Source organism: Takifugu flavidus, chromosome 10 (genome assembly GCF_003711565.1).
Source record: "Takifugu flavidus isolate HTHZ2018 chromosome 10, ASM371156v2, whole genome shotgun sequence".
NCBI classification, from domain to species: domain Eukaryota; kingdom Metazoa; phylum Chordata; class Actinopteri; order Tetraodontiformes; family Tetraodontidae; genus Takifugu; species Takifugu flavidus.
Window position 1 is genome coordinate 13,394,242 of NC_079529.1, and position 13,344 is coordinate 13,407,585.

The following is a 13,344-nucleotide window of genomic DNA, read 5'->3' on the forward strand; positions in this document are numbered from 1 at the left end:
TGACCTGGCATGTCTCTGAAGCTGGAGGGGGTCTTGACCTGTGACCCGGGGCTCCAAAACTAGGAAGATGAAAAAAAAGGGGATAAAGTGGGGGGGTTGCCTCTAAACAAGGGCTTCTGTTTTAACCACTCCAGGAATGTCAGTTCCATAAAAAAAGATGCCTTCGGTGCGAAAGAGACAAAGGGAGAGAATGAAAACAAAGAGAAAGAGGTGCAAATCTATCTATCTATCTATCTATCTATCTATCTATCTATCTATCTATCTATCTATCTATCTATCTATCTATCGATCTATCTATCTATCTATCTATCTATCTATCTATCTATCTATCTATCTATCTCTATCTATCTATCTATCTATCTATCTCTCTCTCTCTCTCTATATATATATATATATATATATATGTGTGTGTGTGTGTGTGTGTGTCTGTGGTGTGTTTGTGTGTGTGTATATATATATATATATGTGTGTGTGTATATATATATGTGTATATGTATATATGTGTGTGTGTATATATATATATATATATATATATGTGTGTGTGTGTGTGTGTGTGTGTGTGTGTGTGTTGTGTGTGTGTGTGTATATATATATGTGTATATGTATAATAACCCAGCTGCAGCAGACTGAGATTTCTTCTCATTTTTAAATAAATCAAATCAATCATCAATCAATCAAATCCTGCCTTGGGGCCAAACTGCGATGGTTGCAGACCTTCGAACATTCAGGTTACGACAGTGACAGAGATTATTCCATCTGTCTGCAGGCAGATGTCATTTTGGCTCATCATAAGTAGGACAACAGCAAAAGGCCCCTTGAGAGGTGAGTGCGAAGACATTTAAGATAGTATCGAGATTTATGTTTTATCTTCAAGTGGCTGTTGAGTGGTTTGAACGGTCTGCGTGTCTCCTGTAGTTGCAGGACTCATTGTACATTGATGCTACGCAGATAGTTCTTAATTCATTTCAAAATAATCATGAATATGTAATCTTTATGTTCATTTTACCTTTAGACAAGCTGGCATCATTGCAACTTCAGTATGTCTGGACTAAAGGTTATGATTTTTTTATATCTTTTATATATATTGTGGTGGTGTATCCATATATGCTGTACACACACACGTGTCTACGTGTACACACTCTGTATACATACACGACACACAATGATGTATGTTTGTATTCACAGTTGTCATAATTTCATAGTAGTCGAAGTGATTCTGCTGAGTTTAAGGGCTTTGACTGGTATCAGATCGTTATCATACACGTCTTCTCCTCTGAACATGTTTAGCAGTGGAAAAAGGCTAAATTCTCCTCCTTGTAGTTAAAATCTCAGATGGTGGTCTCTACCGCATACTCCCACTTATGTTCCCTCCCTTCTGCATGCCAATAAAAACCTCTGACCAACAGTTGACCTTTTGCATAGCCCCTTTTGCATGCTACCTCCCCTACTCTACCACCACACCTCGCTCCCTTCTGTTTTCACTCTCTCTGTCTCTGTCCGTCCTGTCCATATCTCCGTCACAGTGGTCCTCAGCAGGCCAATGGGCACCGGTATCTGCTGGGAGGGCCGCTTGGGGGTGTCAGGGTCAAAGAGGGCAACAGAACTGCTAAAGTCATTGCAGGGGCACCACCACAGAGGCATCACATCCCCATTCAAAGCCTGCATGGTGACGTCCAAGCACCCCTTCTTCTCTTCCACCCTGCTCTGTTCCTCACTCCCTATCCCTCGCAACCCCCCTTGACCTTACTGTTCCTTGGTTCTAAGGGGTCAAGGCAGTCTAGGGTTAATAAAGTGATACCAGGTGTTGGCCGGAGAGAAAAGTTCCCTCTTAAATCTCACCAGCAGCAAATTGTGGGCCCCACATTACTAAATCCTGCTGGGACTCCAAGCTTGATTTTGAGTTTGCTTTACGGGATGACCATGCATGTCACAGTATAAACAAGCCTGAGGTGGCATGCAAGATGTGTGCATTTGTAAGTGGCGTGCATTTCCTAACAGCTTGTGAGGTTGCACGTGTAGACATCAGACTGTGGGCCTTAGTTCTGTAAGGGGCCTCTTGATGGTATAGAGGTTAGCCAATGCAACAAAGTGGATGATTATGTCTCAGCGGAGAAACCTTGAAAGCAAAATGATCCCAAATCCTATTGTTCACTTTGCGGGGTCAGTGAACAGACACGGGAAGGGGAAGAGGGAATAGTCAACTTTAGAAACCATGCAAAGAGCTGGGCTGGAATTATGTTTTCTTTTGTTTCTCTTACCCAGTAAAAAGAGGAGCTCAATAGCTACACAGGGACAGAGAGTCTGAGTGTCATCTGCAAACTGCTTTTGACAACAAACAAAGAAACAACAAAGAAGTCTATAAAAATACATAAGTATTACATAAGTATGAATTAATAAGACCGTTTTGTGGTGTGTACACGTGTGGAAAAAGTGCATGTGGGAACTTGACCTTGTGTGCAAAAACATAAACCACGGGGAAAAAAAACCTTTAGCCTCTGCTGTTCCGTCCAACACGTTAAATGAGAGTAGCCCTAATTAATGCTAATTAACGTCAATGACAAGTTGGGACCATTAGTCCAGCTAATCCCCCGTTTACATTTTCCCACTTACGCAGGAACCCTGCTGGCCAATTTTTACCCAGCCACAGAAAGGAAGCATTGTTAATGGGCCGAGCATCAAAGATTCAAGGCCCTTCAAACTGAGTTGCCTTTATTAGGACTTCAGAACGTATTCTGATCTGAAACACTCAGCCTGGGGAGTGGAAGAAAGAGGGGCCAAGAGGACCAGCAGCACATTTAGACTGCTCTATTCATCGGTAACTCCTTTTTGTTGCACTTGTTAAAACTTTTGGAAATAAACTGGCAAAATAAACACAGAGGTAAAAGATCATATATCGTAAACAACAATTTCCCCCGAGTTCCAATAACAAAAAAGTAGGGGAAAGAATGATTTTGTACAAACGTGCAGATAAACTGAAAAACTTGTGAATTCTAGAAGCACAAAGTGTGATTTTGAAATACAGATTTAACCCAATACGGTTCCTACGTTTCCTTTACTTGGATGGATCATGGCAGCATATTTGTGTTTTTAACCATTTGCTTATTTGTGCTTTTAGAAGACAAACACAATAAATTCCAGGGCATCAGCGGAGCCAGGGTGCTGTGTTATTTTTCAGTGCTGTGAGTAACCACAATGGTAACACAGCTGTGGTGATCAGTCCGGACACCCCGGGAGCCACTGGTGTCCCGGAGCACATGTTCATTAATGATCATTTGCAAAGAACACAATGAGAGTTGCTAGTTGCTTCTCTGCAATGCCTTGAAGCCTTGAATGGCTGCACCTTCTGCTAAATGCTTGAACACAGATTGTGCCTCCCGTCATTTGATTGATTATATTAAGTGTTACTTTTAACTGTTATTTTTCTTGAGACTTCATAGGGGCTTCATTCCACAATGAAGCTACTGTCTAATAAGAACGAGGCTCCATTTTACCTACTAATGAATGTTCAAACAAGTAAAATGAAAATTTACCCTTGATTTATTTCAGTTCTCCTTCAGGTCAATCGACACACCAAAAATGGATCTGGAGCAGTTTTGGAAGAGACGTTTTCAAGCTGTGGACGATGTGACACAGAGGTCAGGGAGTTAATGTGTTTTCTTGTGATAGGTGAGTTAACTCCCAGTGACTCCCGCTAAGCAGTAAACATCAAGAGAGAGTTCCAAGGCCTCAACCAAATGTTGTAAAAGAGAGAGGCCCAAACAAGCATAAAGCATAAACACATATAGCTGCCCACATGGGCCAAACGTGAATGTATGCATACATGTATGTCCGTACACTTACATAGGCACCTATCCCTTCAGGGCAATCTCCGGCCCTCCCCCACCCTTGAAACCAGATCTGTCGGCATGCAGCACGGAATTCTCCAATCGCCCTGACTTTTGACCTTTGCCCTTTTTGGCAGCGCACACAAGAGAAGATGAAGTGCCCAAGTTTCTCTCTTCCAGAACACAAAAAATTCCCTGTTCCAACAGCCTTCCCACACATGAATGGCCATGCACACACACACACAAACATGGTAGGGATAAACACACACACTTGCTCACCCCACACACACTCTACCTCTTGGACTTTTATTGGAGACACATTGAGGATTAACGGTGTTTGCTGCACATTTTATTAACATGAGTCTTGGCACAGAACTATCAGACACAAAGAGTGCATGCGTGTGTGTGTGTGTGTGTGCGTGTGTGTATCATGTGGATGTGAATTGCAATTTTTTCAAATTCAAATGCGTCTTAAAATGCATCTTGAAATTACCTGCACACTGGTATTAACTTAAGAAGTTAAATAAAAAAGCACGAGTGTATTGGCAAAGGTGTAGTTGCTCATGATCGTTCCACTTCTTTGAGTGTTCAAACTCCCCTCCTGTGCACCACCTTCATCATGAAGATCATCTGCAGATGACTATGTTCCTTGTGATCTGTGTTGGATTGGTTTTGTCAGTGGGACAAATGGACGTTAAACTGTTAACCCGTGGACCTGGAGGCTGCCATAGCTTTGGACCGAGGAGCACACTGTGCTAAATATGCTGACTAGTAAATTCCAGTAAATGCAGGGGAAGAGAATCCAAGAGGAAGAGCTAACCCTGCTAAGAAAGGGGACTGCCGAAGAGGATGAGTCAGCATACCCGGGACATGCTACTCATCTTAATCACTTCGTTAACCACCTGTAGCGACTGGAGGCTGCCTCACGTGCCTCCCTGTGCACCCCTCAATCACAACCCCTTGTTTCCTATCATCTGCACCAACACACAAACAGTTCTCCAGGCTACACTGATTTCTTTTTGTGTGTCCAACTGATGCCCATTCCTCTCATGGACACAAACAGCTTTAACTCTAAACTACCTCCATCCCGCCTGACTAAAAAATAGCTTTAATATATATTATTTGTCTTGCCATGTTAAGTTAGGGTCTGGGCCATAACTGGGCCAAAAGATATGAAATGTGTAATTTTCAACTCAGAGTTCCAAGAATGAATTGAATGAGTTGTACTGGGCATCTTTATTCCCTTTTTAATGGCAACGGTCAGGGAAGGTTATGAGTTTATTGCCCAAAATGCCCACAAAAGCCACACATTGTAATTTAGTGCCACCTCTTATACATTAAACTAGACGTCTAGTTGTCGTCCTTCCATATGCAATTCATGCCAGTTCTAAGCTGGTTAAAATATTGCCTCCACATTGAATTCAATTCAACTGATCCCTGCAGGGTTTGGAGACATGCTGGTTGCCTAACAGGAAGGAGAAGGAGAAGGCAACAGACAACGCGACGCGTGATTCATTCCTTAAATCATGACGAAATACTGTTGAGTGGAAGTTTAAATGACACATTTGATTCGTAATTCCTGCAAATCAGGACGTGGATAGTAGAAGGCAAAATACAAGAATTCAAGTCCTAAAACTCAACGTCCAGTCATACGACATGCACGAACAGCTGAGAAAAGTGAACACATTTAATAAAGTTGTTTGATTCTATTATAAAACAGACAATTTTAGTCTGCTAGAAACAACGGAATAAAACAAGCAAAGTTACAGAAATCACAACAGCGTCCAACAATTGTGCCAGATCGACTCAGTTTAAGGCGTCTCTGGATTGTGCGTGTTGTTTTGTGATGTCCACGATTCATGTCCAAGAGTTTCTCATATGTCTGTGTCCCAAAATGTGCCTGTAAACCCCTCGGAGCACCGCCCCTCTCCTCCACTATCTGACCGCTACCATTTGTGCATTGTGTGTCCACTGTGACTGCTCTCATCATTTTCCCCTTTGATTGGCCTTTGCACAATGTAATCAGTGTTGCAGCTGTCTGAAAAGGCCTCTTGTGCAGTATCTCAGCAATGCTCATTGCCATGACGCGTCCACAACTTTGGTTTTAGTTCCATTCAGGCTCTGTGACAAATGGCAAACTGTCTGGTGAGCATGTGTCAAGCCACTTGATTTACTTCTTGTCACAAAGCTTCTGTCCTTTCTTGTATAACCTCACTGTACTGGCAGAAATTGCCATGACTGTAAGCTTGAAATTCTAATGTATAGAAAGGCCATTGGCTGTGTGTGAGAGAGAGAATTATCTGACTTCTATTACGCAAAAGACTAAAAAAAAGGAGATTCTAATTAGTTTTAGAAGAATTTCTCTAAAGTACTAATAGAAGTTTGCACAATCATGTGTGTTGCACAGGTCATGTTTGTATTTGTTGGATATGGTGGACCTCTGGGCTCTGTCTTGGGATGAAAATAATTTGCATTAGGTCACATTTTCCTCTCACTGCTCCCTGGTACAGTGATTTAATAACTCGTTTCATAGACTCTGGAAGTCTGACCTTTCTTAATGGTAGCTTTAGCAATACCAACAAGACATTTTTCTCAAATTTGAGCTAAATTATTTCAATTTTTTTTGGTTTTTAGTTGACTAATCACTTGAATGACCAGCAAGTTAAGAGCAGCTCACAAAACAAATGGAATGTCAGCATTCCCTAACATCTGTTTTACTTTTGTTCCAGTAGTTCTTACTATGTTTTAGGTCTGATTGTGAGTGTTGTGAGTCGTGTTTCACCCTTCCTCCCTCTTCCTCCTCCTCCTCCCTCCCTGAACTGTTTGTGCAGCATTTGTCACTCTGTCCGCTCAGATCCTTGACATTTATTCTATTATTTATTCCTGAGTGCTGGGGCTGAGCACAGTTCAAGCTCCCCGAGTCTGGAAGCATATGAGCACATCAGGTGGGCGGAGTCACGCTAGGTTTATTTACAGTCAGGTGCTTTAAACACTTTAATCTGTGAAATATTGAGGAGATGAGATTTGTTGTCATGGTATAACTAACTAACTTTGGCTCTTTGTGACTGGTTTTGGGTTTGATTGTTTCGTTTCGTTTCGTTTTCTCCCGCTTATCCGGGTTTGATTGTTAATACTTAATAAATGATTAATAATAGCATTAGTAGCAGTTTTGGTAGAACTTGATGTCTCATTTTCTTAACCGCTTTATCCCTTTCAGGGCTCACGGGGAAGGAACACAGTTCTTGTTGTAAGGCCTCTAATTTTGATTGTGATGGAGTTTAAAATATTAAGGGCTGCTCGTGCTAATTATGCTAAACACATTTATAAGGTTACAAGGCTTTAAAGCTTGAGTCAGATTGTTAATACGGTAAGTGATGTGCTAGACAGGTACAACTTGTGTCCGTCCCCCAAACTGTAGCAAATCCATTAAGGCAAAGCTCTCTTGATCCTTTTCTTTAAATCCTCCACCACGGCTTATTAAATGTAGCTGATTTTCACGCCCGTGCTGTGAAAGCCGTGAGGTCTGAAAGGCTCCTCAGAGTGTGACCACGGTGTGCTTTGCCCCAGAGAAGATAACCAGCAGGTCACTGACTGACAACCAGCAGGGAAGCTGATTAAGTGTATGATTAAGATCATAGTTAGATCCTAATCCTTCTGCCCTGCAAATATCAGTGGATATGTGATATTTCACTCTATGAGCGCAATAGTACCATAACCTTTGATGTTTTCCAAAGAAAGGTCTGCATCAAGACTTTTGGATCAACTTCATCCAATGTTCAATTTCCAGTTCCAAGTTTGTAAAAATTAGCTGCTTTATCTATTTTGGACGGCTCTGTTGCTCTGTGATGGTCCCCAGAACTTTACAATCTTCAAAATATGAATCCAGTTAGTTCTTCCTCTAAAATCAGGCTGAATGAGGCTCTGCTAACTTCTCCCAAGTACATGAAACTTAAGATGCTGAATCTTCTCTCCCTCAAGCTTCTCCTCTCTTTCAGACCTGCCTCTCTCCTCCCCACGGGATACTGGGAAATATAGGCTGGTCGTACGTGTGTCCGAATCCTCAGATGAAGGAAAAAAAAACATTTTATTCACAAGCAGAACAAAGAAAGCATCATCACAGACATCAGTGAAGGATTATATGGGAAAGGAAGATGGGGACAGAGTCAATTTGAAAGATTTTGTCAATGAATGATGGATGTTGTCTCCGTATGAAGCCATCAATCACTCAATCAGAAAGCCAGCGGGCCCAGGGAGGGAATTCCTTCTTCAAAAGGCTGAGAAGAGAAAAGGGAGGAGAAAGGGAGGAGAGGATAACTGTGGGTGTGATCTTTAACTCCCTTGTTCCTGTGAAAATAGGAGGGAAAGTGATTTTCTCTCCTTCTGCTTCCCTACATGTTGCACTTAAGTGCAGGTTGTAAGTTGTGACTGCGGTAAATTACACCAGTCAGTACACAAACGCTGACGCCTGTAAATCACCACAACTGGCAGCTCTTTTCATCCAGCATGTGTCAGCCAGTATTTGAAATAAATAAAAAAATAATGGCCAAGTAATTATTTACAGAATATTTATTTACTGTCCTTTTCAATACGTGCACATGTTAATGTGTGCATGGGAGAAGAGCGGTGCAAAGGAAAATCAGGAAGAGAGAACATTACTTTTGATTTATCTCAATTATTTAAGAGCGGAAAATGATTCAATGAGCTAAAGGGAACTGGAGAGGGATAAGAGGTATATTGGACTTGCACTGCAGCACGAAACAAGTGTGAGACGTCATTGACCCCTGTCTGTCCCCTCTCGCTCTCTTCAGGTGCCTCAGCATTAAGGTCACAGCCCAGCAGCTTTATGGGCCCTCTAAAGTCATCAGTACATTGAGGTTGTATGAAAGGGCTCTAATGGAGTCAGTAATCAGGCTGCTGTGGCTGTGGGAACAGCGTTGACACTTTAGGCATTAGCAAACAACTGTGGCCTCTCCGTCCAACCAACAGGAGCAGGACTGCAGGGCAGTCAGGGTGACGGTTCCTCAGAAGTTTCAGGGTGCCTTCACCCTCATTACTATGATGTCATCATTTACTCTTTTTTTCCTCCATCAAATATTTTTCAAATGTTGCATCCTAAGGTTTCCTTTTGAAAAGACTTTTGGTCACTTTTCCTGAGCTTTAGTTAAACGAAACCAGTATGATAGATATCTATCTGCCATCTGCCGCTCAGATGCGCGAATGTGAGTGAGGAGCTTCCAGCCATCAAACTCTGACTCTGTGACCTCCAGTATTATTTGCTCTTTTGTTCCCCATATCTGGTGACCCTTCAAACACTTAGCACGAGTGAAAGGTCCCGACTTTGCTCCGGCCGCAGACAGGAACCTGCCAAAGAACTCACGTGGAACAAAAAGGAAACGTGACCAGGACGTATGTACGCAAACCTGAAGCTGAGAGGATCCCAGCTATTGCGTCTTTCTACGTTAATTGTCAACAAAGCGGTGGGAAACACCCGTATAGACCCCCCCAACACTCCACCCACTCCGCTGCTCCTACTCAAACATGGAATGTTTTCTCCCACTGACCACTGTGCAGAATTGTCCCCTCACCCGTGTGACCCCCCAATTGGTTCCTTTCACTCTGCAACAATGGCTGCCAGGGGCCGTGTTATTTGAGGCACTAAAGAGCCTTCCCAGCCTCCCGCCCCAGGAACAATGGATACCCCCACTGACACTTTTTTCTCCTCACCTTTCTAATGACAGGTTTCATCCTCTCTGCCCTGACCCCCGGGAGGGGCTGCAGCTCCCAGCTCCGTCTGACCGCTGACTGGTTCATACATCTCTGTCAGCACTGCTGCTACAGACGATGAGCACAAGCTGGAAGGAGCAACATAACTTCATGCCACTTTCATAATTCAGATTTTTTTCCCGCCCCACAGTTTAAGTGGAGCAGCACAGACTGAAGCACCATAAGGCTTTAAACTCCCCCAAACTCTTATTTAGGGTCCACTTGTGAGGCATCAAATTATGTTTCAAAATATGTCAGCATGCCAGCATATGGCTTCTAAAATTTAAATATTTTAGGAAGCATCAGACGTCCCGCCGCCGACAGCGTATAAAATATTTACACATCCGTGATGTGACAGTAACTCACAATTTCCCCTTGTTGTAGTGAAATGCAGCGGCCTGCATCACACCGAGGTGAATGATGTGTGGGCTCATTCAGCGTATAGTCCCTCCTCGGGAACAATGGGATGGGTTCTAACGCTCCTCACGCAGAACTTTTGGTCGCCGGTTGGATGGATCTTTCCCCAGCTGATACAACATTGTTTTGTATTGATTGATGTTGGTTTTCAGGCTTATTGACTGAGATACAGTATGGATATTTCTAAATGTTTATATCTCCAACAGTATAATAACACTGCTGCCATCATTGGTGGGGGGTTAGACACCTTCTACCACTAATGCTAATGATGTGAAAAGAATCTCAATGACAGCAGACTCAGATATTTACAGTTTTCTGGCTTCTTATCATCAATTCAGCAAAGTTCCTATAAAGGTCAGTGGTTCCATTTGTGTGAACTACAGTGGCAACTGCCTCATCTCTCAGATCAGTAGTTTAGTGTTTGTACAGTCTGTCTCCTGACTGTCTGAGCTGAGGGAGACCTGATTATTTAACACCCCCCCCCAACATAAATGTTGTAGTTTTATACATTTAGATAAACTTCATTCCAATTAATTATGATGCTACTTTCTTCACCCTAATCTGCTACATGTGTTCCTCAGTGCTCCCCCCTGAGGGAGTCACAGTCATATGGGGGGAGGGATTTCACGCTTGACCCTCCCCTCACAGCTTGTGAGCCTCTTTACTCTCTGCCTTGATTCTCTTGACCTATTTGGTCATCCTAGAACAAACCACTTATAATACTTACATCTCACCCAGCACGTCCCCCCGACACTCTCTCTGTCCCACACACACACACACACACACACACACACACACACACACACACACACACACACACACACACACATGTGTTGCTGGGTGAGATGCGAATATTATATAATCACGTCTGTCTGACACAAATGTTTATCTCACACTTTTGGCTTCTCGGTTCCTCTTTTACGAGACAAAAATGAGCAGTAAAGATCATAAATACACATATTTTTACTTCCACACCCCCCTCTTTACTTGTTTTTAATGTAACTTCTCAGCCTCAATAACTTAACGACGTCCCAACACAACTCACAAATCTGGATTTGGACGAGCCTGTGAGTAGAGTCATCAGTTCAAACTATTTGTCTTTGGGGATTCCTTTTCTCTTTCCCCTCCATTATCCTTCCTCCTTTATCTTTTTACACCCCACATAAGAGGTGGATGAAGCACTGGGTGCATTTGGTGCACCCCCCCCGGTTAGAACCACCTGTGGCCTTCTGTCTCATTCAGCAGTCCAGCGGGTAATTGGGAACCATTTTCCACTCAGATGATTCAAGGCAAAGAAATGCATATGCAGGCGAGAGGGAAGAGAAGGAGGCAAAGGGAGTGTTTGGTAAATGGCAGGAACGCCATAGGGGAGCGGCTACTCTGGACGGGAGGGAACATGAGAGGGTAAACAGACAGGGGTTCCTCGTGGAGGTACAACAGTCAGTAATGAGTGGAGGAAAAATCAGGAGCTTCCATGTCATAATTCACAGGCAGCCAAAAGGAAGAGGTGGGTTTAATATACAGATGTCTGCTCGGACACACAGCTGGACCTGCAGGGTTCATATGTGGCACATACGTTGCGCCCTCACATGAACCAGCAGAAACCTCCAGATGAGAAGAACCCAATCTATCACAGTTAATGTTCAAAAAGAGCCTGTTCTGGGCTCCTCTCCTCCTCAGCTCTTTGGCTGGACCCTTTTAATTTATCTAAACTCCAACAACGCTCCTGCGTCAAACTGTCCTCTTACTTTTCCCCGCTGCATCCCCGTAAAAGACAAGAGTTTCATCAAAGCAAACAAGAGGGGGCCCGTTTCTTTATCTGTGCGCGTTAAAAGAGTTTTTGGAGAGGGAAAGGAGGGGGAGTGGAGAAGGATAATGATTTTAGCTTGGGGGGGGGGGGGTAAAAAAAAGAAAAAGGCAGAGGTGAGTGGAGACAAAAGAGCGGGAGACCCTGAGGTCAAGCTGCCCAGTGTCCACCGTCACTGGACTGGTGTTGTTGCAGAGTGAATGGCCCCGCTTTTATAGTCAGCGGGTTTGTTTTGTCCACAAGTGAAGGATGCCATATATCACAGTGTCGCTGACATATGAACAGGACATCACGTTGTGTGGACGTCCGATTGGAGCCATCGCGGCTCTTTCAGTGAGCCTGACATATCTGGACCCTGCTTTTACGACCTTGTGTGCGGCTGACCCCCGTGACCCCCAAATCAAGCTTTCAACAATATCACTTATGGCCCCGTATAGGACTTGGGAACGGACGATGTCCGGGAAAATTGAGACATTGTGCCTGAGTGATGTCTCAGAAGCAGCGAGAACGCAACCAGTACGTGTTGAAACCGAAGACCTATCAGTTCTTTTTGACCTCTGTTTCATTAATACACTGTCGTGTGTTATTGTAATGATAATGGTCCTTCGTTGTGTTTTTAACAGTGTTACAGCTGCCAGTAGTGCTGGGCTGCAGTTGCGGTCCTCATGGGGGACGATATAATACATCTACTGAAGGGCCCGTCCTCATGAGTTGAGTCTCTGAGATTCTAAAACCACACAACCTTCCCCGGGGAGACCCAACCGGGGCTTGTGGGGGCAAAGATGGTGAGCCCGGGGCAGAAATCTGACGTCCCTCTGGCACAAAAGAAAGTCCACATGTATCTGTCTGAACTTTGTAGGTGCAGTAATGAGACAATTGGGGTAATGTGGAAATATTAATTCCAAAACTATCGAAAGACACTGATAAGACACAAGTATTTGACTTGAAAGTAAATCAGGGATGAGCTACATTTATCTGGAATTGTGTAAAATATGTAAACTAGAAAAATGTGGCTGGAAAAGGTTGGGAAATTTGGAAATGGATGATCCAGTAGATAAGACATGACTGATTAAGGTTTCAGTCTTAATCAATAAGAATAAAGCCAGGAAATATGTCTCATCCATGGTTTTAGCCTTCTTAGACTAAAATGAATTAGTAAGAAACAAGTTGTGAGAGGATGTGTAAAGCAAGTCTGTTTATTACATTGTGGTCCGCTAACTTCCAAAGAGGAGACCTTAAATTGAATTAAAAACTTTAAAAGACTTTTTAACACTTCAGGGTTTCATCTTGAGTAAACATGGATTCTTTTCCATTAACAGCTTTGTTCATATTGGTTCTAACTATTCTCACGCTGACGAGGCTAACATTGTAAACAACCCCAACTGTAGTGAAGAGAAAGCCATGAGAGTCAAGGAGCCCCTGATGGGACGAGGGTTAACTTAAAGTTGATCAAGGGTCAGCGTCCCAGATTAAAGGGAGCAGATAGGAAAAAAAATGAAGCGCAAAAGGAATGAGACACAGAGCTGAGAGATC